This window comes from Pygocentrus nattereri, chromosome 13, assembly GCF_015220715.1.
Source record: "Pygocentrus nattereri isolate fPygNat1 chromosome 13, fPygNat1.pri, whole genome shotgun sequence".
Classification (NCBI taxonomy): Eukaryota; Metazoa; Chordata; class Actinopteri; order Characiformes; family Serrasalmidae; genus Pygocentrus; species Pygocentrus nattereri.
This window is the reverse complement of record NC_051223.1, coordinates 3,148,053-3,175,203: the sequence shown is the minus strand read 5'-3', so window position 1 is coordinate 3,175,203 and position 27,151 is coordinate 3,148,053. Positions and strand designations below refer to the sequence as shown.

Below are 27,151 nucleotides of genomic sequence, written 5' to 3'. Positions count from 1 at the left end.
AAAAGACACATGTAGGTTCACTGCTGGTTTTGGGTAGTAAAAAATCATAGGCATTTTTGATTGAACCCGGGTTCCTATCACCTACATTGAAGGTGAGTGAACCCGGGTTCCCTACATTGAACCCAGGTTCCTATCACCACCACTGTAAAAAATATCTGTTTATCTACAAACGAACCATTTCACATCAAACCCCTTTGAATGGCCGTTTACATCTCAAGAACTGGATAATCAGTGAATCACTGCAATGCCCCTTTAAGCTGAAGGCGTTTAGCTGCTCGGTATGATGCAGTTGCACACCGTTTGGGTACAGATAGGACTGACCGACATAAAATAGTATAAAATTGTCCATTTTTATGATTTAAAAGTGATTTAAAATGTGAGAAATTCTGGTCCTGTGTCCGCTCACTGTCCACTCGATTAGACACTCCTGCCTTGGTGGTCCACCTTGTACATTTAAGGTCAGAGATGATAGCTCATCTGTGAATACTCATCCTCTAGTCCTTCATCGGTGGTCACAGGTCACTGGTGTCTGGATATTTTTGGTGGGTGAACTGTTCTCAGTCGAGCAGTGACACTGAGGTGTTTAAATACTCCAGCAGCACTGCTGTGTCTGATCCACACGTACCAGCACAACACACATTAACACATCACCGACACATAAGTGTCACTGCTGTGTTGAGAGTGATCCACCACTCAAATAATACCTGCTCTGTGGTGGTCCTGCGGGGGTCCTGAACATTGAAAAACAGGGTGAAAGGGGGCTAACAGGGTATGCAGAGAAACGGATACACTTACAAAGTCCATCAGTTTCTCTGCATACCCTGTTAGCCCCCTGTGTAGAACTACAAAGTACTCGTATATGGTAAGTGGAGCTGATAAAGTAGACAGTGAGTGTAGAAACAAGAAGGTGGTTTTAATGAAGTGGCCACTAGGTGTATACGTTATGTTTACATTTATGTTATAGTGTAGGCAGTCTGGTCTGGACTGACTCTGTTTTATCTACTGTTTGTTCTACGTTCTGTTCTGCATACAGTTTACAGTTTGGTCTCTTCAGTTCATTGGTCTGCATTTTCTGTTTTAGGGTACATTCACTGTTTAGTTTACTTTCACCCTTTGCATTTTTTATTTTTTCATATTGTTTGGTCATTTTGAATCAAACCACACTGAATGTCAAAACGAACCCAGACACCCCTTCTGTGTAGTAAACTCAGCTACTTCAAAGTGCACAGGCGTGAAATTGTGCCACAGCTTGTATAGTCTCCAGAGAAAAGCATTGCCAATAGAATGGGATGCTCTGGAGCGCCCGCACATGAGTCTATGGTCTCCATGCCCAGTGCCAGTTATCCTCTAAAAGGGGATAAAACCTGCCAGCATCTGCGGAGAACCAGTGAGTGATGGAACACCATCCAATACCTTTAGGATGATAATTGGAGTTTGTGATCCAGAGCTGATCATTCAATGTTAGTACCTGACCTCACTAATGCTCTTGTGGCTAAATGCAGTCAGACCCTCACAGCAATGTTTAGTATAAAACTTGCCCAGTAGGAGTTGCTGCAGCCGCAATGCCCTTCATTTCAGAAGAAACGTGAGTAGGTGTCTACAATCGTTGGACATACTGTCTAGTTTGGTCTACATTCAGTTTGGTCTATGTTTCCAGTATGGTAAACATTCACGGTTTAATTTTAAATTACAGGGAAATGTTTCAGGAGGGGATTAAGCAGAACCACTTCATTTATGTCTCTGATAACTCTCTCTCTCTCTCTCTGTCTTGCTCTTTCGTTCTGCTTGAGACAGGAGATTAGCCCCAGCTGGAGTGTGTGTATGGACCGTAGCCGTGTAGGTGTCTAGTCCCACACTAGCGCTGTTTTTTCCCCTCATGCCTGTGCTGCTGTTTTAAGGTTGTGCTGACATGTAGGCGAGGCACCTCTGTCAACATTGTGTTTCAGCATGGTGGCATTTCCACTAATATTAGAAATACTGAAAGAAGAATGAATATCATTCACTCAAGGCCTTTGTAAAGGGCTCATATTTTGTCTTGGGGAACAGGTGGGTTCCGTACCATTGTTTGTCCTATAAAATATATATTACGTATTAGTAGTGGATGGTGTGGTCAAACATTTATATCACAGTATAATTGAAATTGCTGACAGTTTTGGTTTAGATCACGGTGTATATTTTTTTCAAATAAAACCATAATACATGCTTAAGTAAACCTATTTTTTGGTTCACTGTTCACTGTTTTTGCAAGCAGAATAAATCTGAAATATTTTTATTTTTATTTATTAAGTAATAAAAACAAAACAGAGCAATATATAGATAAACCTTTGTCCAAATTGTTTTCAAGTACTATCACTGCAGGCCTGGCAAAACAGTGCTAAGTGTTATTTCACATCTTAATTTTTAAGAAGACTGAGGTTTGTTATTTGCCAGCCTTTTGTTCGATTTTCTGTTGCAGTTAAATGGAGCAGCACTAACGTTCTGGCACCTTACTGTGGCCTGAGTATAATGTCTGCACCATTTGAGACGGAACAGGAAATTAGAATAAGATGCCATTTGTTGCACATGCAAGACCACAAGGCCACTTTGGTCCCCTATGATGCAGCTGACCGAATCAGGCACGAGAGGAAAAAATGCACTTCGGTGTCCATGTTAGGTTCGGGCTAACTCCAAAAGACCGGCCGTTCCTTTCTGTCCGCTGTCTTGAAAATAAAGCGGACTGCTTCAGAAGTAATGGCCTAGACAGGAGGTGCTCTGGGTGCTTATTTTGTGTAATGGCTATGATAAAACTCAATTCCAGAAGAACAGTTTCAATCCACTACTTTTAGAAATCAACCTTTTCCTGTATCTGTGAGGATGCCAGCAGTTAGAGTGTTTAGAGAAAAAGCATTTAGAGAAAAAAGCATTAGATAAAGCATTAGAGAAAGAGAAAAATCTAATGTTTCCAGTTTCCCACTTTATCCCACAATGTATTCGATCTACCAAGACATGTTTGTTGTCTAAAGTTAGGTTTAGGTCTCCTTTAGGTTTGCACTGGAGCTATGAAGACAATGTAGCTACAAGTAAAAGGATAAAACCTCCTTATTACCATTAGGCAAACTATATGACTAAATCATAACAAAATGGTCTCAGACAACGTTACAATGTTAGAGTTTCAGGATGATTCACAGTGAATGACCTGATGGCTTTTCAACCTTGGACTTCTCCAAAATACTCATTAAAATGCATATTTGTTTATTACCATCTACAAAAGATGATATGGAAAAAATATTTTACAATATTTTGACACAAAGACATGTCGTAGTCATGTCACATTTAAAAAAGAAAGAAAAAATCAATACAGTGATTATTATTGAACATTTAACACAGCATGCTGCACGAAATCCAGGTAAACAGAACTAATGTTCTCTTTGTAATGAAACATGCAGTTGGTCAATGTTCTTTAAGTACTAACAATGTCTATGATATGCTCAGAAATACACATTGTGTATAATGCTAAAATATATATCATATTAATAAAAAAAATTAAATTGCCCAGCCCCGGTTCCCTAAACTGGTGGTTCTCACCCTGTTTAAGCTGTGAATACCTTCCTCTTATAGGAAGAAAGGAGCTACGTTCTTTGTGTTTCTCTATGCCAGGGACGCAGACTTCATAGCTTCTGTAGATTGGACACCTCAAAATGAATTATATTTAATATCATTGTTCCGTATTTACTGTGTCCATCCTTTGCCTTTATAAGAGCTTCCATTCTAGTTTTCCATTTTAAAGAAACCTGCCGTGATTTTTTTCCATACCTTTAACAAACATTTCTGAACATGCTTTTTAGCTGTCCCAAAAGTAATCCCAAACACATTCAGTGATGTTCATTGTTCTGAGAACATCTGCAGCTTCTTTGTTTGACAGGTACATCCCAATCTTCTCAGCAATGTACAGGGCATCGTTATCCTGCTGCAAAATACATATATTTCCAATCAGATGTTTTCTAGAAGAGTGATGTATTAAAATTTGTTTGTACTTACCAGCATTTTTGATGCCTTCAAACACAAACATCACGAAAGATGTTATAATACATTGCACATCCCCAGACTTGCACTGATTCTCCATTATGCTTGACGGATGGCTGTAGACATGGTTCGAAGAGTCTTTCGTTGCTTCAACAGCGCACATTCAGTGTATTTCCAAATATATTAAATTGAGACAGATTTTCTGTTTCTATTTTTGTCTATTTTATTTTCTCAGTTACGACTTTTTGGCAGGTACACATCCTTTCCTACCCATAGTTTTTTGGAAAATCACGTAGTATTATAATTTCATGATTTTCGTAATTAAACTCCTCTAAACCTATTACAGAAAATACTGCAGATATAATCCTGGTCATCAGGTTCTTGACGATGACCTGTGTTATTTTCTGTATAATGTATGTTTCCTGTTTTTTCTGACATGGAAAAATGAAAAGCTTTTCCTTAATGGCTCTTTTGATTGGAAATCAAATAAATGAAAGGGCGGTTTCTGACTTTTGCACCATGCTGTACTTGATTGTCCCATTAAAGGGAATTTTTAATTCTCAGTTCACTCTCTCTGTTTTCTATCTTTTGCTTGCTCTCTCTCTCTCTCTCTCTCTCTCTCTCTCTCTCTCTCTCTCTGTCTCTCTCTTCTCTCTTTCTCCCTCCGGTGATGTTGTTTCTCCTCAGTGAACGCTGCCCCCTGCCAGGCGTCTCAGCATTACTGACGTACTCTGGTGCCAGCTTCAGATGCCAGCCAGCGTGGGCATGATTACCCTGTCTGAGGTGGCACTGGGCAAGAGAGAGCGAGAGAGAGAGAGAGAGAGAGAAAGAAAAGCTTTTCAGTTGACACCTCCTGTTGTGGGCATATGTTGGAGCATGAAAGTCCTTCTATGATTACAGACTTTAACCTTGTCATCCACCAGGAGTGTAAGAATGCAGCAGAACGGGGCAATTTAACTTTGATTTAGTAACTTTGGTTTTAGATTGTAATTGATTATAATGTTCAGTAAACTAAGTTTTCATTTTGGCCAGAATGAAATTATTGGGCTATTTTCAAATGTAAAAAAGACCAAATTAATCTGTCAAGTTGAATCAATCAAACTGAATCGTCATGAAATTTGCCACTGAATCCCGTTTGTCGCGTTTGTCCCGTTTATCCAAGCTCTGCTTACAAATGCTTTGCTTTTTAGCTACTGTTGCGAAGTTGACCAAGCTTTACAGCAGAGTTCTCAAACTGAGAGGCTGCAATGAGGTGCTAAGGGGTCACAGGAACATCTCAAAAGAGAAATCTCTACATCATAAATTTAGATTTTGTCAGTTTATCATTTAGCATATCATGCAATATGCTTTAGCTGTGCCTAAAAATGGTATTTGTTCAAAAATAGTAGATATTATTCTTCCTATTCCTGTGAAATATGTGCCAATCAGTTAAAATTCACAGCTATACTGTGTCCACCAAATGTTACCTGTTATATCATGGAACAGCGCCATGTGTCTTGTTGTTAAGACATGGTCCTTGTTTGTTCGGTGAGAGTCATGACACGAGGGCAGGGGAGCGGGGTATGGAGGGCCGATGACGGGGTTGTAGTGGCACTTACTATCCTCAGAGTCTAAAACAGGTGGACAACTGCTGTTTTAATAGATCTCTATAAAAAATTCCCAAACTAACGAGGGACTGCAGCACTGTAGCTGTGAAATCACACTGTTATGGTACCTTTTTTCTTTTGCAGTGTAAACATTAACATTAACATAGTGACAGCTTCATTGTTGTTATTTCCACACTCTAAATTTACTTATGTAGTTAAAAACGTTTTTTTTTCATCCGGTTGAATGGCATTTTTGCCAGCATTCCATAAAAGCAACGTCCCATAAGTAGCGACTGAAGAATGGCGTTGTGGGTGGGGCACAGCTATAGGGCAACTTATACTAAGGCAGTGGTCACCGACGCTCTTCCTGGAGTTCTACTGGAGCTCTACCTTCCTGCAGGTTTCACCTCCAACCCAACTCTACCACACCTCCTTCAGCTAATCAAGGACTTCTGAAAGCAATAATCATGTGGATGAGGTAGGGTTAATTAGGCTTGTAACTAAGGTCCACAGGAAAGCAGATATCCAGGAACAGGGTTAGTGACCACTGCTCTAAAGTCACTGTCCTCCACTCATCCATGAATACTCTCTCAATCTTTGGATCTACATCCATTTCTTTGCCCATCTTCTTTTTCTTTTCATGTTCACACGCACGTAAGCACTGCTAGCATGTCAACCGCAGCGATTAACGGGAAACCTCTGCTTCTGCTGGGTCTATAAGTGCAGCCGAAGATGAAAGCCAGAGCGCCGTGTATTCAGGCTGAGTGGCTGAAAGCCAGTGCAGTCTGTATTTACTGCAGCTCTGCGGAACACCAGACGTTGTCTTCCTGATCCTTGAACCTTAATTACAGGCCATCTGAAGTCCATTTAGATGCACTTTCCTAGCCATTTTGTGCCATACCTGCACTCCCTGGTACAGTACTGTGTGTAGCTGAGCAGCAGCCCAGGCTTGGAGCTAAGGGAAGGTTTCAGTATGAGTGAGGTTTGTAGATTGTTATGAAAGCTAAAAGATAAATGTGACAGCATTCAGCAGCGTGCAGGCAGGTTGTTTGTAGTGTATTCCTTCAGTCTGAGTGATGTGAATGATTTCCGCTAGCTAGCTTGTTTTAAGTGTCTGGAGTTCTTTAATTTTTCAACTGCAGCTGTAACGTGATCTAATCACATTGCTAGGTGTGTGTTGAAATGTGAGGCATGCAAGCAAGCCTGTAACCACACACAGTATTTGATTGTGTGCTGGTCAGAAATAATGCTTGGCTTTAACCATGTCACATTAAGGGTTCAGTAATGCGTTTTGAATACATTACAAAGTATATCACAATCGAGGTATGTAACAATGTGTACTTATGATATTTTGTCAATAACCATATTATTAAGCTACTCCCTGAAATCCGCCTCTAAACATAATGCATAACTTTTTTTTTACACATTACAGTTTCAGAATCCACCAAGTCTGTTTGAGATTACTTAACACAGTTTGAGGCAAATGTCTGATAATGCACAATGCTGATTGTCTGTGGTTGGTTAGTGTAGTGGATAACCCCTCTGCCCTCTACGCTGCAGACTGGGGTTCAATCCCCACCTGGGTAAACACCCTACACTATACCAATAAGAGTCCTTGGGCAAGACTCCTAACACCACCTTTGCCTACCTGTGTAAAATGATCCAATTGTAAGTCGCTCTGGATAAGAGCGTCAGCCAAATGCCATAAATGTAAATGATTAGTGTAAATTGGGGGCAGTCGTGGGCTGGAGGTTAGGGAACTGGCCCTGTGACCGGAAGGTTGCCGGTTCAATCCCCAGCACCGACAGTCCATGACTGAGGTGTCCTTGAGCAAGACGCCTAACCCCCAATTGCTCCCCGGGCGCCGTGGATAGGGCTGCTCACCGCTCCGGGCAAGTGTGCTCACTGCCCCCTAGTGTGTGTGTGTGTGTGGTGTTTCACTTGCATGGATGGGTTAAATGCGGAGATGGAATTTCCCCGGTTGTGGGATCAAAACAGTATCACTTAAATGATATAATGTTCTGATACGTTTTAGCTGCATTAGGGTTGAGTGGTGTAATGGTCATTAAGGTGATAAGGTGTGCCGCTGTGTTTTAAACTAATGCTGGCATTTATGAACGGTGATGAAATTTCAAAATTAAAATGTGTCAAATTGCTCTTCCTTGTCTGAATAAACCCATTACACCCATTTATATTTTAGAGGGGCTCACTGAACAGTGGTGTGAGAGCTCGCTGATATTTGATGCTGATAGAAAGATGAAGAAATCAGAGCCAGGATACATTAGGCGGTAAGCAGTTTAGCGACGGATAATGAAAGCACACATTTAATTTCAGTTTTCACTTTAATACCAGTCGCTCGACTTTGCAGTCTCAGATATGCTCTAAACAGGTTTGAGCATGAATTAGCTGGAGCGTACTGCTGTGTGTGGCAGATTTGGCCTGCTAAGCTATCATTAGATTAGCCAAAATGTTACGGTCCCAAACAGCACAGAACAGTGGCTCAGTTTCGACTTTGTCCCTCCAGCACTAGTCACTCAACTTTTTCCCTCTCAGGCATAGTTTTATCATCTGCACTGCTTTCCGCAGAGCTCCAGTTAGTCATAATGCAATGTGTACTGTAGTGTGTGGCGCACTGTGGGTCTATAACCTGCTCACTGAGCTAATGTCAAGTTCCAAACAGGCTTAATTTCATCTTTCTGTCCTTTCAGCTCCAGTTGCTCGACTTCACTCTCTCAGATTTGAATTGTTCATGTGGTGAGCGGAGCTCTTATTATGCTAGCTAGGCTAATGCTTCTCTCTCCTATTTAGCAGCATTTATTAATTGTTAAATAGATGTTTTTTTTACACTTGAATGATGGCTTGAAAAAACCATGCGCTGCTTTCACTTCTTTGGTGACCATGTAAATGAATCAAACCTTTTAGTTTTTGAAGTAACACATGATGATATGCTCCATCAGGATGCTTACAGGATCATGATGCTCACAGCACAAAGTGAAAACACTATGATTTGTTAAAGACTTGTTTGTGTTTTGCTCCCTTCTGAAATATCAAGTGCATGCGTAGCCTAAGCCTACCCCCTCCTTGCGCACTTTACTCTGATAGAAGAGACATTGTCACGCGTTCAGCCGGTCCTCAGGCGGACAAGAACTGCATTCCCCAGAATCGTCTGGGGGATCGCAAGGCAGAGCTAATTTCCTCGCTCCTACTACCAGACTCGAACTCCATTACCCAGGCTCCTCAGCGAAGCCACATGACTCCAGAACAATCCTCATCCTCCTATCTATCGCTTGAATACTATCTCCAGCTGTGTATTTGTCATATGACTTGTTAGACTGGTATATAAGCCCAGGCTTTAGCTTATACTAGTTGCAAAGTATTGTTTTCCTTGTGAGACTGCTGAGCATTTTTCCATCTTGTGCTTTTTGACCTTCTGCCTGTTTTTTGGATTTGCTCTTTTGTACTTCTGCCTGGTTTGTTGGGTTCTTGGTTTTGACCCATTGCTTGTTCGCTCTGCGTTGTCCTTGTTTGTTATGGTTGCCATTCTTACTCTGCTGTGTTTACTGGAACTGACCCATGCCTGTCTCCTGACTACTCTCTGCCTCCCTGATTCTACAAGTAAAGCTTCACTTGTGTTTACAAACTGCGAGCGTCTGCTTTCTGGTTGCACGTTACAGACATAAAGGAGTTTCAGAAATAAAGTTTGAGGTTTCTGTACACGTCTGAAAAAGGCCTTTATTATTTTTTCATTTTTTTCACATTGTTCTGAAACTGCTACAGCTTTACTGAATATGAATTTCCACTCGTTGCTCCAGAAGGATTGGGTGCTTAACGCCTTCAAAGAGTAATAAAGCCATTTTAACCACTACAGGCGGATAAACACTCATGCTAATGTCTTTCTCTGCAGTTGGTGCTTGGCCTTGCTGCTTTTCATCTAGACAGTTTGTGTGGATCCCGTTCTCTATCCATGCTCAACACTGTTCAAGATCAGTTTGCACAAAAACACAGATGACAACTTGGCAGACCACAGAATAGCATCAAATGCTTTGTAATGCAGCTCATCGCTAACATGGCAGGGAAGGCACAATGTGTATTCAAGGCAGAGAATGATTGAAAAGCTTTTATGTCTGAAATAATCTCTTCGAGAGTTGAACCTTTTAAGGTAACCTGTGACCTGTATAAAAGCCTTGGTTGTGTGAAATTGTCATGTCTGTTAAGTAATAGTTCATGAATGTAAAGAGATTTATTTTAGAAAAATCTTTGTGACTTTTAAAACTTTTCACATGAAATTTGACCTTTTTTCAACATCTATTATACTCTTTAGTCTCAAAATGATTGCTGTTCCACAGAGTATATTGATTGGACATTATATAAAGTAACACTTTTAAATAATGTTCCAATTATTGATCATGTAAATGTCTTAAAGGCAAATATCAAGGACAGCCTTTGTTTTTTAAAAATAAAAGAATAGGCAGATATTTGTACAACAGTGCGTTATTCACTCCAAAGTCCATATAGTTTAAATATGGAAAGTACGCTGCAAAAACACTCTGTTTTGAATTCATAGTTTTTGTGATGTCACACAAATCAAGACATTTACACACATCTGCCCTTTAAGCCTACAGCAGTTTAGCCCCACCTATTCACATGAGTGAATGAGGTTACAGGGAGTGGTTGAGCCCAGACTGCTTTTTGAATGAGGCACAATTCAGTACAGCCAATCAAAATAGAGATAATTTACTTATATCTGTCTTAAATTATGACTACAGGTTTAAACAGTAGAGTAACCTCACACCAGATCCCGCAGACAACGGTAGTGATCACAGGCGCAAAGGTCATTTCTCTGCCACTGGAGTTGGTCACGTGGTCAGACAGGTCATTGGTATGAATATAAAATGTCAGAAATGCCCCATGGCTTCTGACTCACTGTTTCAAAGCCTGAAATAACTTACACTGGCGTGGCAGCTTTCTTTTGAGAAGTCTCTAGCTTTCATCACTCAAGATAATGTAGTACTGAATACGGAAAAGTCACCACACATTTTATTATGAAGCAGATGCTTCCCATCCTGTATAACTGGACAATGTGCCTCCGTTGAAGCTAAATTGAAGGGAAGTTGGCTGAGGCTAGTATTAACTAAACAGGCATACTCTGGTGACCAAAATCAGCTCCTGGAAGAAAAAGGTAATGTGCTGAATCTGAACAAGGCCAAGATTTTGTTCCATAAAAGAGCTTTTTAGCTGCTTAAATAATAGTTTATAGACAGTGGACTATAAAACAGGTGAATGTTTGCAGCAGCTTAAGGAAATACTGGAAAAGTCTGTTAAAATGATCAAATCCGAGTGCAGCTTTATTTACTTTAAAGTGAAAATAAAGTGAAAAGATAAAATAAATACTACTACTTTTCATTTCTACAGATTGATTCCTGCAACAAGGTCAGCTAATCACTGGCCGTAAGCTGCAGAAGGCAGTTTTTAGACATTCTGATTAATTTTGTTTTTAATTTAACACTGTGAGCCAAAGGTGACTGTGTTGAGGAGGAATAGTACCTGCGTTATAACCTAATTGGAAGGAACCAAGACCATCCTTACAGTGGTGTATTGATGGCAGTGAGTAATGTTGTAGCGTCTGTTTGTCCCGGTTAACGCTCACTTCCGTCAGAAATGTGTTTCTGTGCACACTTTTCGGATTAAGGCTGCACAGAGGGACTTAAATAGACAGACTTAGATTGAATTTTCTCAGCATGCCCTACAGCTCGCTGGGCTGTAAAAGTGAGCAGTTTCGCGCTTAGGGAGATGTAGCTTCCTTTCGCCTGTTCATTTGACGGGTCAGTGTGCCCACCAAAGGTTATTACACACCTGCTTCCTTTTAGATGCCTTATTGATTCTTGCTTCATTTTTGTAACGTTGCTACTGTTGTCCCTTAGGATCATGTACATGTTCGATTTACTGATTTTGATCAAAGAACAGTTCACAGGGAAGTCTTCTGAGAAATTTCATTTTCATGATATTTTCTGAATTTATTACAGTATTACACACTCATAGAAAAACAATTCTCACTGGGGTGGTACCTGTCTTGTCTCTGGGGTGATATTCTCAATGGTATGTCTTTATTAACTTTATTTAGGGAACGTCAACAGCACATTTATCTCACAATCCACTACAACATTTTTAAGTCAGCTCTACACACTCTGTCTTGTCTCCAGGCTTTTTATTTTATTGTTAAGAAAAGGCACAAATACAAACTTATTTAAGGTCCTCAGTTGGACCTTAAAACCTTAAATCCTTTAAAAATATTTATATTGTTTGTATAGTGATGAATAGTGTTGTAAACAATAGCAAGAGGGAACGAAATGTCTAAAAAGTAAACTTGCTACTACTACTGAATACAGCCTTAAATGTTATTTAGTTAATTAATTACTTTTGGTATTGCCTAGCTCTTCTCAGATCCCCTGGTTACTAGCTAAACGATACTAGGTGAAATATGATGTGAGTAGCCTAGCAACCTTAGCTGATGCTTAGTACATATTTACCTTGAAGACTTTAGATTGATGTTTTTCTCTGTGTAAATTTAGAGCCACAGGTCAGTTACTGTGCGCTTGCGGTTTGAGTATGAGTTTAGTACTGTACTGAAACAGTAAGATGCTGAGTGCCACCCATTTTGCACAGGCCTGAAGCCTTTTAAGACCAGATTTAACACCTTACAAATTTGAATGGCAAATTTGACACATATTGAAATGCCCATCTCTAATTTAGACCAATTATATAGAGCCTGTAAACAGCAACAACCACTGAATAGTAACTGCCTGAACATCTGGCCCTGGTATATTTGGATAACAGTTGATTGTCAACAGTGTTAGGATTGGGACTAGTATTAGTACTTAGGCCCAAAGGGCTGTTCAAATAAAGCGATATCAGCCTTCATAGTAACACATGAATTCCATTTTTCATAACCTTTTTTTTTAAATTTAGCTGCTGGTACATTTTGTCAGTTTTGATATTGTGATACATATTTTTTGTCATGAAAATATTTATAAGCATTGTGATGCTGTGGTTTTACCATGTTTCCTACCCTTATTTACAGATAACTATCAGGACACCATGTGTAAACTCCTTGCGATATCTTAAATTTAAAACAAATCTTTTTTTTTTACAGTATGTGGAGGATGACATGGTCTTGCATTTGAATATTATCCATGTACTATGACTGACATTCTGAATCCGATTGCTATTTTTGGCAGAAACTCCTTACAGGCTTACAGTTTGGCTGTCCTTTAGATACATTTGATACGAAGTGATCCGAAAGGATTAAATTTTAATTTTGGGAACTATCCCATCAATTTAAAGATGTAGTCGTTCTACGCCTGTCAGCAGTTCAAGCCTACACAAGGCTAAGGCTATTCTAATCCTCTATCCAAGGCCACATCATAAAAATACGCAAATACTGCTTTTCTGTGTCTAATTTTAGAAATATACTTTCTCTGTATAAAGTCCTGTAATCCTTATTGGTCATTGCCAGTGCTAAAGGGTCATTTTAACTGGTGAAAACAAGAATATTTCTTTATTTATGATCCACGGTTTCTCAATCATTGGATTAGCTTTGACAAGCAATTACAGATTATACTAATCCCACAACATATCCAACCAATTCAGTGACTTTAAAAAAATGTTAACTCAACATGGGAGGTGTACTGCAGAAAAGAACACCATGAAAAGATGCAAAGATGGAGATTTCTCAAGACTTCTTTGCCTTTAGAAGTTATTAGTATTATTTTGGTACACTTCTTAAATGTAGGCAAGCACTTATATCTTAATTACGTAGTGAATTGTGCTATTAATTAGACTTACACGTGATTTAAAGTCTGTATCAACAGCAAAAGTCTACATTTCCAAATTTCTAAAGTAAGCACATATACAGTACTATTACATACTTGTCACTAGGCCTGTAATGATCATAAAATAGCTGACAATTGTCATAGAAATCATTGCGATTCATGATTTATTTATTATTTTCCTTGTAATGTATACAGCTGCTAAAGCGCAGACCTAAAGTGGCTAAACTGACTAACTGGCCATCTTGCTTCTTAAGTGTTTAGTCCATCCAATGTCTGCAGTCACATAGGATCATATATACGATCCAGCAAAGCTTTACTTTACTTGAGGATGAAAATACAAGGAAAAAACTTTGATTCTGCTAGCATTCATGCTAACAATGCAAGAATTTGCTACTTAGCTAATAAATAAACATTATTCACACTGCACTCTAAACATTTTAGAGCACCAGGTTGGAACGAGTTCCAAGATTTGAAGAAGTGCAGAAACTGTTTGTTTTTTTTTAGTTTAATTTACATTTAATTGCATCAAACCAACACATCTGATTGACATTCTGCTTGTTGCTGCATTACATATTACTTTGAAATCTAACGACTGTGCGGGACTATTGCAGAGAGTTTAAATAATTTAGATTATATAGTAATTAGGACAGGCTTACTTCTCACATTCCTCTTTGAAGGAATGATGGGCAGTTGTTAGTTTGAGTTTCTGACCAACATTTGCAACTTATTGCCTGTGACATAAGTTCAATGTGGGAACTTAAACACCTCGACTGTGCTGAAGGGATTCAGGCGATGAACTGCTGCAGATGGTACGCACATATAACAGCTGGAAACACTGCATCAGCATAAAGGGCATTCAGAGACTAAAATTAGCCCACAACCAATTCTGTGAACTTACCAAATTGTCATTCTTAATCATCACTGTCAACATAGACTTTTTCTAAGCTGCTGGATTGAGATGTGTGAAGCGTTCAACGTGCTCATTTCATGCTAATTGCAAATTTAACTGAAGGCTTCATTTAATGCAACTTTAAGCAGAGTTGTTGGTTAAGTGATTAGCTAGACTGTCATTAGTCAGTGCTTTTACTGGTCCCCTAGAAACCTGTTCATTACGTGGTTCATTACATAGTTGAGGTTCAGATGGTGAACCTACATGACGTATATATGGCTATTGAAGCTACAAGTCAGGTTACAAGTTCTAATATATCCCATATGCTGTTTTGATTATGGGCCTAGAGTTAACATTGTGATTTTTTGAATGATGGTATATGAGTTTAATAGAAGAAATAGATGCAAAGCAATCCAAAGCCTTGAATTGCGTTTTGAGCATTGCTACTACATTGATTTGCATAGAATATTGCGTTCTGCTTGATTTGGCAGCCAATCCGAGTAAAGAACACTGGCATCAGAAGAGGAGCACTGAACGAAAAGAGAGAGAAGTAGTAACTGTTGAAGAGATTAATGGGTGGGTGTTTGAGATTACTTTCCCTGCCCACTAATTTATATGCTACGTCTAATTAGAAAGAGGTCTGGGTGACAGTGCCCTTCAGATGAGGGGTGAAAAAAAGGCTAAACACAAAGCACTGTTTTATGTACTGATAATAATAATAGTGATAGTAATAATAATAATAATAATAATAATAATACTTCCATGTGTATTATAAATGTATGCCCACATAATTATGTGTTCTATATATTTTATATGTGTAAGTGCCTATATAATAATAATAGTAATAATAATAAGCTCCATGTGTAATATATATGTAATTACCTATATGAAATTATAATGTTCCTATATGTAATAATAATGTGTCCTCTCTGCAAATACCTATGTGCCGTTTGGAAAGGCTAGTGCTGTTTGCAGTGGGAGACTGAAACAGAAGTTCTTGTTGTCTGACAGATCGCTTGGCTGTTTTAGCCTGTCTCCCCAGTGTGGATCACATTTGGTTTCCAAGTGGCTCAGCCAATCTTTCCCCAATGCCCCAAAGCAGCAATAATAATTAAAAGCCTCTGAATGCTTCTAATTAGCCCGCACACTAGTGGAGGGAGGGAGGGAGTGAGAGAGAGCGAGCAAGTGAGCGAGAAGAGGCTGCAAAGCTGCTATATGCTCAGCGTAAGCTCCATTCACGGGCCTGATTGAAACAGTCTTATCTCCTCCAGTGCAGATGCTCCGAGGTTATTTTTAGGGCCGATTGAGTGGTAGCCATGTTGAGTGGGCCGTTAGAGCTGTGAAAAATACGCTTTTGAGGAGACGGCTCAAAAACCGGCAGTATATGTGTATTTAGTTGGGTTTGTGTGTGTGTGTGTGTGTGTGTACGTACATATGCTCTTACCACCATATATAGTATTATACGTAGGAGTGTGTTTGTGTATGTTACAGATCTGCCCTTTTTCCAACTGATAGCATTTATATAAGTATTGTTTTCACTAGTGATCGTTTCTTAATAATAATAATAATAATAATAATAATAATTTTAGTTATATGGCACTTTTTATTTAGTTACAGAATCTGTGGAATATAATCAATCATTCGAATGATAAAAGATAACCTTACAGATTAAATAATGACAGAATTACTAAAGACGAGAAAAAGAGTCCCAGTACAGAAGGCATATGCTAGCCTGAAGAGATATGCTTTTAATCTAGATTTAAAAGCTCCATCAATGCACATTCACAATATTCTCTAGCACACTGCATTGACCAAATGTTTATCTTGTTCTTGTCTTGCGTTCAATTAACTATTTCTAGACCTCCCCTCAAAGCTGCTAATCAACCCTTCATTAAATTTAATCATGTGTGCTGGTGATGGACTTGAACAAATGTGTGTGATGGCTGGGGGAAAGGAGAAATGTGGGGCCGAGCCTGAGTTCTTCTAACCAGCTCACAACACAGCAGCTAATTTTACTGTATTCACATTATTCTAATGTTTTTCTTTATTTTTGACCAAATTAAATAACTAAGTATACACATGTATAAACATGTAATAATACAATTATATTTCCTTATTTTTTGTTTATTTATTTATTCTTTCAGTTATTTATTTCAGTAAAAGAAACAAGCAATATGTCTTGAAATTTAAACTGTACACCAAGTCGTTTAGCTTAAATAAAGCTCCTGTTTTGTTTAACTTTATAAGTGTATTTTAACATCAGTGCCACATCCTATCGATTCTCTCTACACATGTATTTTCTAATGACTGTAGGACTATGTGATGAGGAAATGGCTATAGTCATAACCAGGGCAAGTATGCCTTTGTTTAGACAGTCCAGATTGGTGGTGACCACCAGTGAATTGAAACTAGGGATAGCTATGTACAGTATTTCTAAATATCTAGCAACTTAGGTTGTTATGTCTCTGTTCATGTCTATAATATTGTTGATAAACTAGGTAAGTAAATTTCTCATAACTGGTTAACTTATTCAGCTACCTTGAGGTTTAGCCAATCATAAAACAGTATCCTCTGGATTGCGTCCTCCGTATTTAAATGCGTGCAGACCTATTTTATGTTGGTAGTAGTGTCCTTTAAATAACAATTAAATAAACACATACATTCAGCCATTAGTCAATTTAATAATCATTAATTACGATATATTTTATGTCATGTTTATTATTTATATTCACTCTTAATTTGTAATAGTATGTATATTTTGGCACATTACTCCAAACTATTTTATTAATTAATTTTGTTTGACAGACCAGTCATAATGTAGTGTTTTACTGTTGAGATAAATAGATTTATACGGTATAGTTAGATGCCTAAGACTGTTGCACAGTATAGTAACTGTGAGATTGTTGTAAAAAGAAAATTATTAAACTTGTTTTTAGCATTTTTCCATGATTTTAGTAAATAGGCAGAAAGTTACTGTAGCTTAAAACAAGCAAAATCATCTGATGGAATAATGTTATTTAACTGGATAACGTCAAAACAAGTCAGGTGGGTCTAAAAACTGAGTAATCACATAATAATCTTTTCATTATGAGAAATATTAGACAGAATTAACTAGACTTAAGATGATTCCACATGGCAAGATACTTGTATATGTAAGTTCAGGAGTTCAGCTGCCCTTCTCCTCGTCAACCTCAGCAATCCTTTTCCATCAAAGCCTATGTCTCCCGAGATAATCTAACAGAAGAGACCGCCTTGTTTTCTGGAACACTGTGAAGTACACAAGACGCTGTCTCGGTGACTCAGTGTTTCACTGCAGGACTGAATATTCCTTTTGAGTCATTTGCGTAATTACGTTAAAATAAAACACAACCACAGTAAACACAGTAATGCCTTTAACAAAAACTGACTAATTATGCCTATTTCCTCTAACTTGCTCTGACTCATTCTGACCCTGCTAACCAGCACACAGTGCATTAAGGGATCTATTTGCATATTATGCAAATATTTTGATATGGAAGGCATTGGTTATGATTTATATACTGCTTATTGCTCATCATCATTGCAAAGCAGTGTTGTTTGTTGCTGACCGATTTATAGGACAGTTAAAGTGTGCGGCATAAGAGGCTCTAACTAGAACAGGTTGTAAATATATGCCGTAAACGTATCAACAGAAAGGGTTGCACATGATAGTCATTGACCCTGTGTAAGAATGTTAACCGGAGCTTTTTATATTGTATCACTATTCCAGTCTCTGCTCCTGTTACATGGTCAAGCTATGGCCAGTGGTTGGATTAGACATTTGGCTGTGAGTGTAGGGGTTTGTGAAGGGCGTTCTAAAAACGCAAAACGCCACAAGCAGTGCTGCAGCAAGCTAGAACAACATGCAACGAGGTTTTACAGCAGTGAATTTAGTCATATGTGTATTAGGGCTGCACATTATATCAAAGGTTTCTGGACTCCCCTTCTAATTGATCATTTCACGCATTGCTAACAGGTGCAAAATCAAGCACATAGATATGCAGTCTCCACTAACAAACACATGGCAGGAAAAAACATTCCCAACTTTAAAGGTATTCCTTTTTTTGGGCTGTATAATGGACATCCTCAAGATACTTAGAGACATGTCCAGATGTGCTATAATATTTTGTCAGATAAGGAGACAGATGAGTCTGACTAGATATCTGCTTACCTAATCAGCAGCAATGATGAGTACAAAGCAAATCTTTCAAAATCTTTATTTTTGTGACGCATTTTCATTGTCAGTTTTGCAGGATTATTGATTAAAGCCAAGTTCAATTGCATTGCGAGTGAAATAAACTTGATAGGTGAACCTTAATGTTGTACAGGATTGACAACTTAGCGAGTTTTATTCATGCTACTTTACAGTAAGACTAACCTTTTAAAAGGTTTATGAATGGACTCAAAATAATTTATTAATGGTTTTAATGAGGTCATAAATGCTAAATCATTAATAAGCAGTTATAACACAAAAAAAGGGAAAGTGTGATTTGTTGTGCCAACTAGTGAGCCCACATTCGTAACTACTCAGGTCTTGATAGTTACTTATCTTACTTTGTCTTCTCCATCAGTCAGCGTTAAACCTGTCAGTTACCCTTTTTTATCTATGTGTTAACTGCTTATAAAAGATTTAAGGTGTCCAAGACCTAATTAATATCCTTTTATAGACTCATTTTAAACCATTCATAGACCCTGTATGAGGGTAATGTTATTGAAAAGTGGTACCTAAAGTCACACAGATTGTCAGCAGTTTATCCATCCATCCATCCATCCATCCATTCATTTTCTAAGCTGCTTCTCCGTCTGGGTCGCGGGGGGGGTGCTAGAGCCTATCCCAGCAGTCATTGGGCAGAAGGCAGGATACACCCTGGACAGGTCGCCAGTCCATCACAGGGCAGTCAGCAGTTTATATCTTATAGAAATCAGCTTCAACCAATTAGCTAGCCTGCTGTCTCTGTTTTTATCTGTCCGTCAGCATATTTAGCAGCTAAATGAGTGACTGAGCAAGCTTCTTCACTTGAAAGTCATTTATACCCAATTAAATTCATATGCATTTAGCTGGTTCTGTTTGTGTAAACATTGCTTACCATTTTAAAACATTTCACTGACTTATCTTTCTTCAGTCTTTCAAAGACAAGGGATGAATTGCAAAATCATGAGAGGGAGTGTGGCTGTGTTCAGCCTTTAGCTAGCATTATATATTTAACAAAACAGTACAAGCACCCATATACACATCTAAAACAGGTTCAGAGAAATAAAAATGCTCTCTGCCTGCCTGTTTGTGAGGTGCAAACACTCACATTCAGACTCTAAACTAGCATTTTTGGCTGCTAGCAGTTCCAAATTGGCTTTTGCAACAATAAAAATGATTTATTTAACACAGGTGTTTTAAGTTGTCAGAAAAGTGGAGTGTTAACTGGCTTTGAGAGGCTCTTCTAGTGCTTCTGTTCACATTTCTGGGGGCTGTGGACTGAATGGCCTCTCTGTGTGCTCGATTGGCTGTTGGTGGGCCGTAAAAGCTTTAACAGCTACACACTATCCACTAAGACTCGTTTTGGAACCCATTTAAATTGGGAAAATTGCTGGTGATCCAGTCCAAATCCAGTCAGAGTCTCTGTCCTCTAACTCATTAAAATCTGTCCACAGAGTAGCGCACATGTTACGTTGGTCATAGTAAAATGGATCAGCATGTGGAATTGCTTTCTATAGCACGTTTACTATCGCTGTGTAGAAGAAGCTCTATGCTGCAGTAGTATCTGAGCAGGCGTGCACACACATTCAGAGCGCAATTCATATCACATTATCAAAGTAGAAGAGTAGACAAAAAGATATAGCCTCATTTTGTGTAGGACTTAGAGGTTAAGGCATTTCAGAATGGATCAGCTTTCAGTCTATCCATGCAAATTCCATTCGTTTGGTGGAAAGGATCCACAGACAGACTGTTGACATATGGAGACTGGTGGCTCATACTTCATCAACATGCTTGCACATACAAATTACCTACTTGGTAGAACATTGGCGTGCTGTACATTTTAGTTTAATCTGTATTTAAACAGGGATGGCAGACGGGCTGGGCAGTATGCCGTATGTTGCTATTGTCATGTTACATTGCATCACAAAACTCTTTTCTGAGTACGTTAAGGGTATCATCAGTATTTTCGGAACACTGAACAGCTGCATGGATCATAAAGAAGAGATTTATAGCAATTATAGATAGCCTGGTTTGCATGCAGGTGGAAGCACAGCAAGCATGTTGGTCTATAAAATAGGCTAGAAGGTAATCCATGAGGAAAGTATCTCCATGAAGGGCTTTGAGTGGTTAGTCATGTCTCTTGATTCACATCCACCATCTCTGCTTTGCTTTGATTTACCTGCAGGAGGAGAACATCTATATGTGGATGCTCTTCATAGATTTCAGTGTTAGCCACTGTGCTTTTAAACCACTTGTTCACCTCCTAGACCAGTCAGCACCAATACTGGAGTCCATCAGGGCTGTATGCTAAGTTCCCTCTTATAGTTTGTCTTCTTCCATGGCAGGTGCATCCATGCATGGCCTTAATACTGTCAAATTTTCTGACTGTTAGTACTACCGATCCGATCAGAATTAATAAATATGTTAAGGAAGAATTGGTGTGCACAGACAACACCTTTTCACTGAATGCTGACAAACTGAATGCTGACCAAAGAAAGAAATTTGTGCGGCTCCATCCCTTCACATTGTCAGGCAGCCATTCTGCAGAAAAGATCATCATCTGGTCGTCATTGGTTCACTTCACTGATTTCACCTGATTGTCTAGCCTGTGTTCCAGAACCCTTGACACTTTCCACAGAGCCACCACAGAATGTATCCTTACCAATAGCGTTGTGGTCTGGTATGGCAGCTACACCACACCAGTCCCCAAAGCCCTCATTGGGCCACCATTCTCACTTGTCTGAGACGCTGATAAGAAACATTATGGGAGGACGTTATGCAGTGTCATACCCCACATACCTGAGCCAAGATTTCTTCACATTGCTGCCATCTGGGAAATGTGATTGGAGCGTCTGGTTCAGCTCCAGTCATCTAAGGGACAGTTTCTACCCTCAAGCCATCAGGCTTCTTAACCTGTCACCTGAACTTATAATTAACCTTATCAAGTCAGCATCTCGCTGGTGATCCGTTCAGAGAATTTGGTTAGCTCCTGTTTAACTCATATAAATCTGCTGCCAGAGGGCTTACATGTTCATATTGGAGTTAGTAATATGTATCAGCATGTAAAATTGCCACCTTCAGTGTATCATGTTTGCTTTCACTGTATAAAGGATTGATGGTTGAATGCACTGATTTTTTTTCCTGAGCACACAAGCTCATTCAGAGCACAAATTGGACTGGCTTATTGTTTTGTTTAATCTGATTAACTGTAAAAAGTGACTGACGTGTGACATATAGCAGCTTTGACCTCATTGACCTCACTAACTTGAATTAGTTAGTTCAATAGTTAATTCAATAGTTTTAAAAATATTCTTCAAACAGTGAAAGTTGTAAAAATGTTTCTCAGTGTTTTAAATCATTAATTATGATTAGTTGATTATTCTTTTTATGTTGTTGTTTTATGCATGATATGTTTATCTGTGCGTGTTATCTATTGCTGCCTATTCTGACCAGAACACTACTGAAAAAGAGATTTTTCATCCCAGAGAATACTTTTCTGGTTAAATACAGGTAATAATTAATAATAATAAATAAAAAGCTCCTGAGGGAGAAGCGGCTTAGAAAATGGCTGGATGGATGGAAATAAAAAGCTCCTTGAACGTTTTCTTAACATTTAAAATAAATGCAACAACATAAGTAGGAAATCACATTATTTGCAGAGAAGAACAGATTAAATGGCAGAATTAACGTTAATGTTTAATAACGTAACGTTAATTAATGTTTCTCTAAAACAATGTCATACCAAATCAGCAACACTGACTACAAACATACCATAAATAAATACTTACATATGCAGTGAACATAATGGTCAGTACAGATTTTAGTTCACAGGGCTACAGGTGTCACTTTAAAGGCTATAAGATATTAGAGTAACTCGTTGCAGTAACCAATTTGCACTGTCTGTGGTATGTTTTACTTTAATGTTTTGTGTCTCAGTATTACCTCCAGCATTTGTTTGCTGTCCATATCTCAGGTAAAGCCCCCACCTTTACTATTAACTACATTAACCCTTTAAAATAACTGTAATATCAGTAACTGCAGGGTGTAATCGTGACACAGGGATTTCAGTGCAAACTGGCTGAGCTATTCTTAGGTTATAGAAGTGTGTAATAAAACTTTGGCCATGGAGCGGGTTAAAATTAGAATAGTTATGCCTGTTTTCCAGTTGGCTCATTCAAATGCAGACAAAGTTATTTTGAGTTGTTATATTGCATCTTGAAACAGAAGAAAAATACAAATAATTGTTGTTAATTATTTTTAATTAGGCTGGTGCCATCAGGGAACTGTTTTATCATAGGCCTTGTTCACCTGCCTCACACTATACTGAGTTTTTCATATATTGATACTAATGTGCAAGCTGATTTCTTTTTTCAGTATTGACATAAACTGTCAAATCTTGCTCTTTATTCACTTTGTTTTTGTTGTCTTGTTGTTTTGCTATCTGATGTTGACTGATGATGATGCTTTTTTGGGTCTTTGTTCCTTTCAAGGTTTATTTCTTGTTGCTGTTAGTGAACTATTCTTTCCACTGTTGCTCTTGTTTTGCTAATCAGGGGCTTGGACCCTGCTTTGTGATAACGCCCAAAGTAAAATTCCCTATATAAATAAATCTTGAATGGAATTAAAATTAATTGTAATAACAAATATAAATGGTAGCTGGTCTCTGGCCAACTGCCAGGTCCAAGACAAATCTGAGACAATATAAAAAGGTCCCTGAGACTGGACTTGAGTAATACAGCACTGCAATACAGTGTGATTTACCTTGACTTTTTTACGGAGTGATGTGGATTATGGTTGAACCATCGTTTGATGTACTTTGGTAGGGTTTGACGGTGGCTTGTTTGTGTTTCTTGTGGCTTGATTAATAGGCATCTTAATTCCAGATAATGTGCAGAGAGCAACGCATGAATATTTTGTATATCATCAGTGTTTCTGATGCTTTTATCCATTCCTATCTTGGCTTCCATTTCATCTATTATTGCCTGGTTTCCTCTGTTGAGTAGCCTACCTTTCTAATAATTGTTATTATTACTGGCATAAGGTCTATTTGTCTTGATGTCTTGTTATCTGGCTGTAAGCCTGCTTATAATTATTCTTTCTGTTATTTCCTCCTGTGATGGTGCTCTGTGCTTCATGAGCACAGCGTGTGATCATTTTGGATTATGAGGATGGGTAGAAAGCACTAAATTGGCTGTGTAATACAAGTCCCATATATGATGTGGTGCTATTATGTTTGTGGTCAGTATGACTGTTTTCCCAAAATATGAGATATTCTTTTCCCAGTAAATATTGTGTTCATCCAGTACCTGGTTACCAATTAATGTACAAAATGATATAAATTGATAAATGTAAAAAAAAATGTTTTGTTTTGTCCTCGATGTTCAAGAAATGATCAAGAAACTGTTTTTAATTTGCTTTGCAAGTGATATTTTTTCAGGAAATTTCTGCCTAAGACTGTCAAGATCATGAAATTTTAGCTGATGATTAGTTGCTCAGTAATTGCTCAGTCTCATTTACAGATGTTGCAGTTAGAGAATCATGTGAAGTCAACCAAGTTTATTTTTTCTGGAGATTGAAAAAAATAGCAAAACAACCCTCATTCTGCAAGCATACGTGCTGAAATGATTAGAATTAGTCACATCCAGCAAAAACACCATTTACTGCTTTCTTGTGTTTATATTTATTTGCCTAACACCAAACAAATCCAGTTTACATTTTGCTTGTTGCAGCCTAACATTCTTGTGAAATCTAATGACGATGGAAAATAATTGCTATTAGTTTAAATAATTATAATTATCTTAAATAATTGTGGTTATCATAAATAATTGTGATTAGGCAATAGGGGTGCAGTGATTATGCAACTTAGTCGACTTAAATTGATGACCAAATTAGTAGGCAACTAATTTAATAGTTGATTAGTTGGTGACATCATTACACGTCTTTTCTCGCGATCACTGGGAATGTTTTAACTTTACCGCTTAACGGAGATGTTGGAGCAGAAGAAATGCCGGCTCAGTGTATGAAAGATCTCTGTAAGATACGCCTGGTCCCAGATCGCATACTAGCACACTAAATAGTGTGTAAAATAGCACATATACCATTAGAGGTGCACTCATTAGTGTAGTGTGTGAAGTGTAGAAGTGTATGGTGTGGGGCATGTCCTACTTCATGTTATGAGCTGTAACGTTTTCAATTTCGTTAATGGAGTTGGAACAGAGAAGCAAGTAACTATTATTCATAATGACCCTGTTCACTTTCCAAAATAGTTACATTTACAGTTTATACATACATACATATACATATATATATATATATGTACACACACTACTCACAAAAAGTTAGGGATATTTGGCTTTCGGGTGAAATTTATGGAAAACATAAAAAGTTCACGCTACAGTAATATATCAAGTAAGTAGGGCACTAAAGTAGAATCATCCAGAAGCCGATAGCAGTGGTGGGTATACCCTAACAAAAAATGTCATCTCAATAACTTGCCATATGCCCTTGAGCATCAATTACAGCTTGACAACTGTAACTCGGAGCGATTCAGCGGATGCACGTGCTGAGATAAGCAACTTTTATTGTGGGCATATCCAAAATCAGGGTCATAACAGTCCATGGTCAGAGAGCCAACGCGAACAGATCAGGGTGCATACATAACCAACACAGAACCTCAAACAAGAACCAAACACGACAGTACAATACATACATCCAACAAACCGCACAAATAAACATCAAACAAAGACCAACAAAACAAAGGGCAAAGCACAAGGCTTAAATCCAACACAGGGATGACGAGGGACAGGTGAAAACAATCAGGGGCTGAGTCACTAAACAAGGTGGCTGGACTAAAAAACCAAAACAAAGAAAACGCGTGGACTATCAAAAGGTAAACAAAAAGCACATGGGGAGTGGGAGGAGTCAAGCGTGACAACGACGACGTCTTATGCTGTTCACAAGTCGACTTATTATCTGCTGAGACATGGCGTCCCACTGTTCTTGAAGTGCGGCCCTCAGCTCATTGAGGTTCTACACGGTGACTCAGGTCTGGAGAAAGTGCAGGTCACTCCATTTGAGGTGCCCCAGTCTCCAGCAGCCGTTCCCTAATGATGCGACCTCGATGAGCTGGAGCACTGTTGTCCATGAAGATGAAATTAGGCCTGTGTTGATCATGCAGAAGCACAATGACTGGATAAATGATGTTATTCAAGTAGAATGGGCCACTGGGTCACTGTACCATTCACAAAGCGTAGGGCAGTTCTGTATTGACTAGACACACCTGCCCAAACTGTAACACCACCACCACCACCTTGCCATTAAACTCCTTGTTAGAGAACAGCAAGTTGTGCAAAAAGTACTGAAACATTGAACAGTTGGACATCATCATCATCATCATCTTCATCATTAACCGCTAGTCCAGATAGGGTAGTGATAGCAGTTGAGAAAGCAGAGAATTCCAGACGACCCTGTTCCCCGCAACTTCCTCCAGCTCATTCCCATGGACTCCAAGCCGCTCCCAGGCCAACTTGGAAATATAATCTTGTCTTGTCCCAGTTGTCCGTGCCTGGTACACCCCCACTGGGAGGAGTCCAGGGGGCATCCGGATCAGATGCCTGAACCGCCTCAGCTGGCTCCTCTCAATGCAGAGGAGTAGCGGCTCTACTCTGAGCTCATCCCGGATGACCGAGCTCCTCACTCTATCAAATAGAGTGTAGCCCGCCACCCTACTAAGAAAGCTTATTTCTGCCGCTTGTATTTGTGATCTCATTCTTTCGGTCATTACCCACAGCTCATGACCATAGGTGAGGGTCGGGATGTAGACCAACCAGTAAACAGTGAGCTTCACCTTTTGGCTCAGCTCCCTTTTCACCACTACACTCCAGTACAGTGACCGCATTACTGCTGCCACCTGTCCCAGCCTGCGGCCAATCTCACAATCTCTCTTCCCATCACTCGTGAACAAGAGAGCTTACCATCTACCTCAGTGACCTCCACCCGGGAAATGGAACTTAACACACCAGAAGCCTCTGGCCCTGACTACTGTGAGGGAGGCACGTCTCCCGGATTAAGGAGTTCCTCAAAGTGCTCCTTCCACCGAACGAGAATATCCTCATTTGAATTCAGAGTTTCTCCACCCTTGCCGAATACAGCTTGGGCCACCCCGACCACTCCTGAGTCACCGGACTGTTGTCCAGAACCACTTTGAGGCCTTCTGCCACATATGTCTAGGTCACCAAGGGCCTCCCTGCAATCTCCCACTACCTATACGGCACTGCTCCCTCATGCTGGACCTTGCGGGTGGTGGCCCCACATGTGCATTCAAAAGTTTAGAGAAGGTCACATTAAGTTCACCTGTAAAGGTTAGAGTGCATTTTAGGTTCATCCTGAAATTTGGCCTGAAAGCCAAATATCCCTGACTTTTTGTGAGTAGTGTGTGTGTGTGTGTGTGTGTGTGTGTGTGTGTGTGTGTGTGTATATATATATATATATATATATATATATATATATATATATTTTTTTTTTTTTTTCCCTTTTTCTTCTTAGATATTTATATATTTTTTGTATTTAAATTCTATAAGATAAGGGGGCTACACACCTAAGTTTTTCACTCACTTTCCACCTGTGTAATAAACGT

General features: G+C 39.0%; 1 protein-coding gene across 4 annotated transcripts in view; it reads left to right on the top strand.

Moving 5' to 3' along the window:
• The window catches only part of LOC108431394 (zinc finger protein 385C-like), a 146,282-nt gene that overhangs the window by 70,768 nt on the left and 48,363 nt on the right, over positions 1-27,151 (top strand). The window lies entirely within an intron of this gene.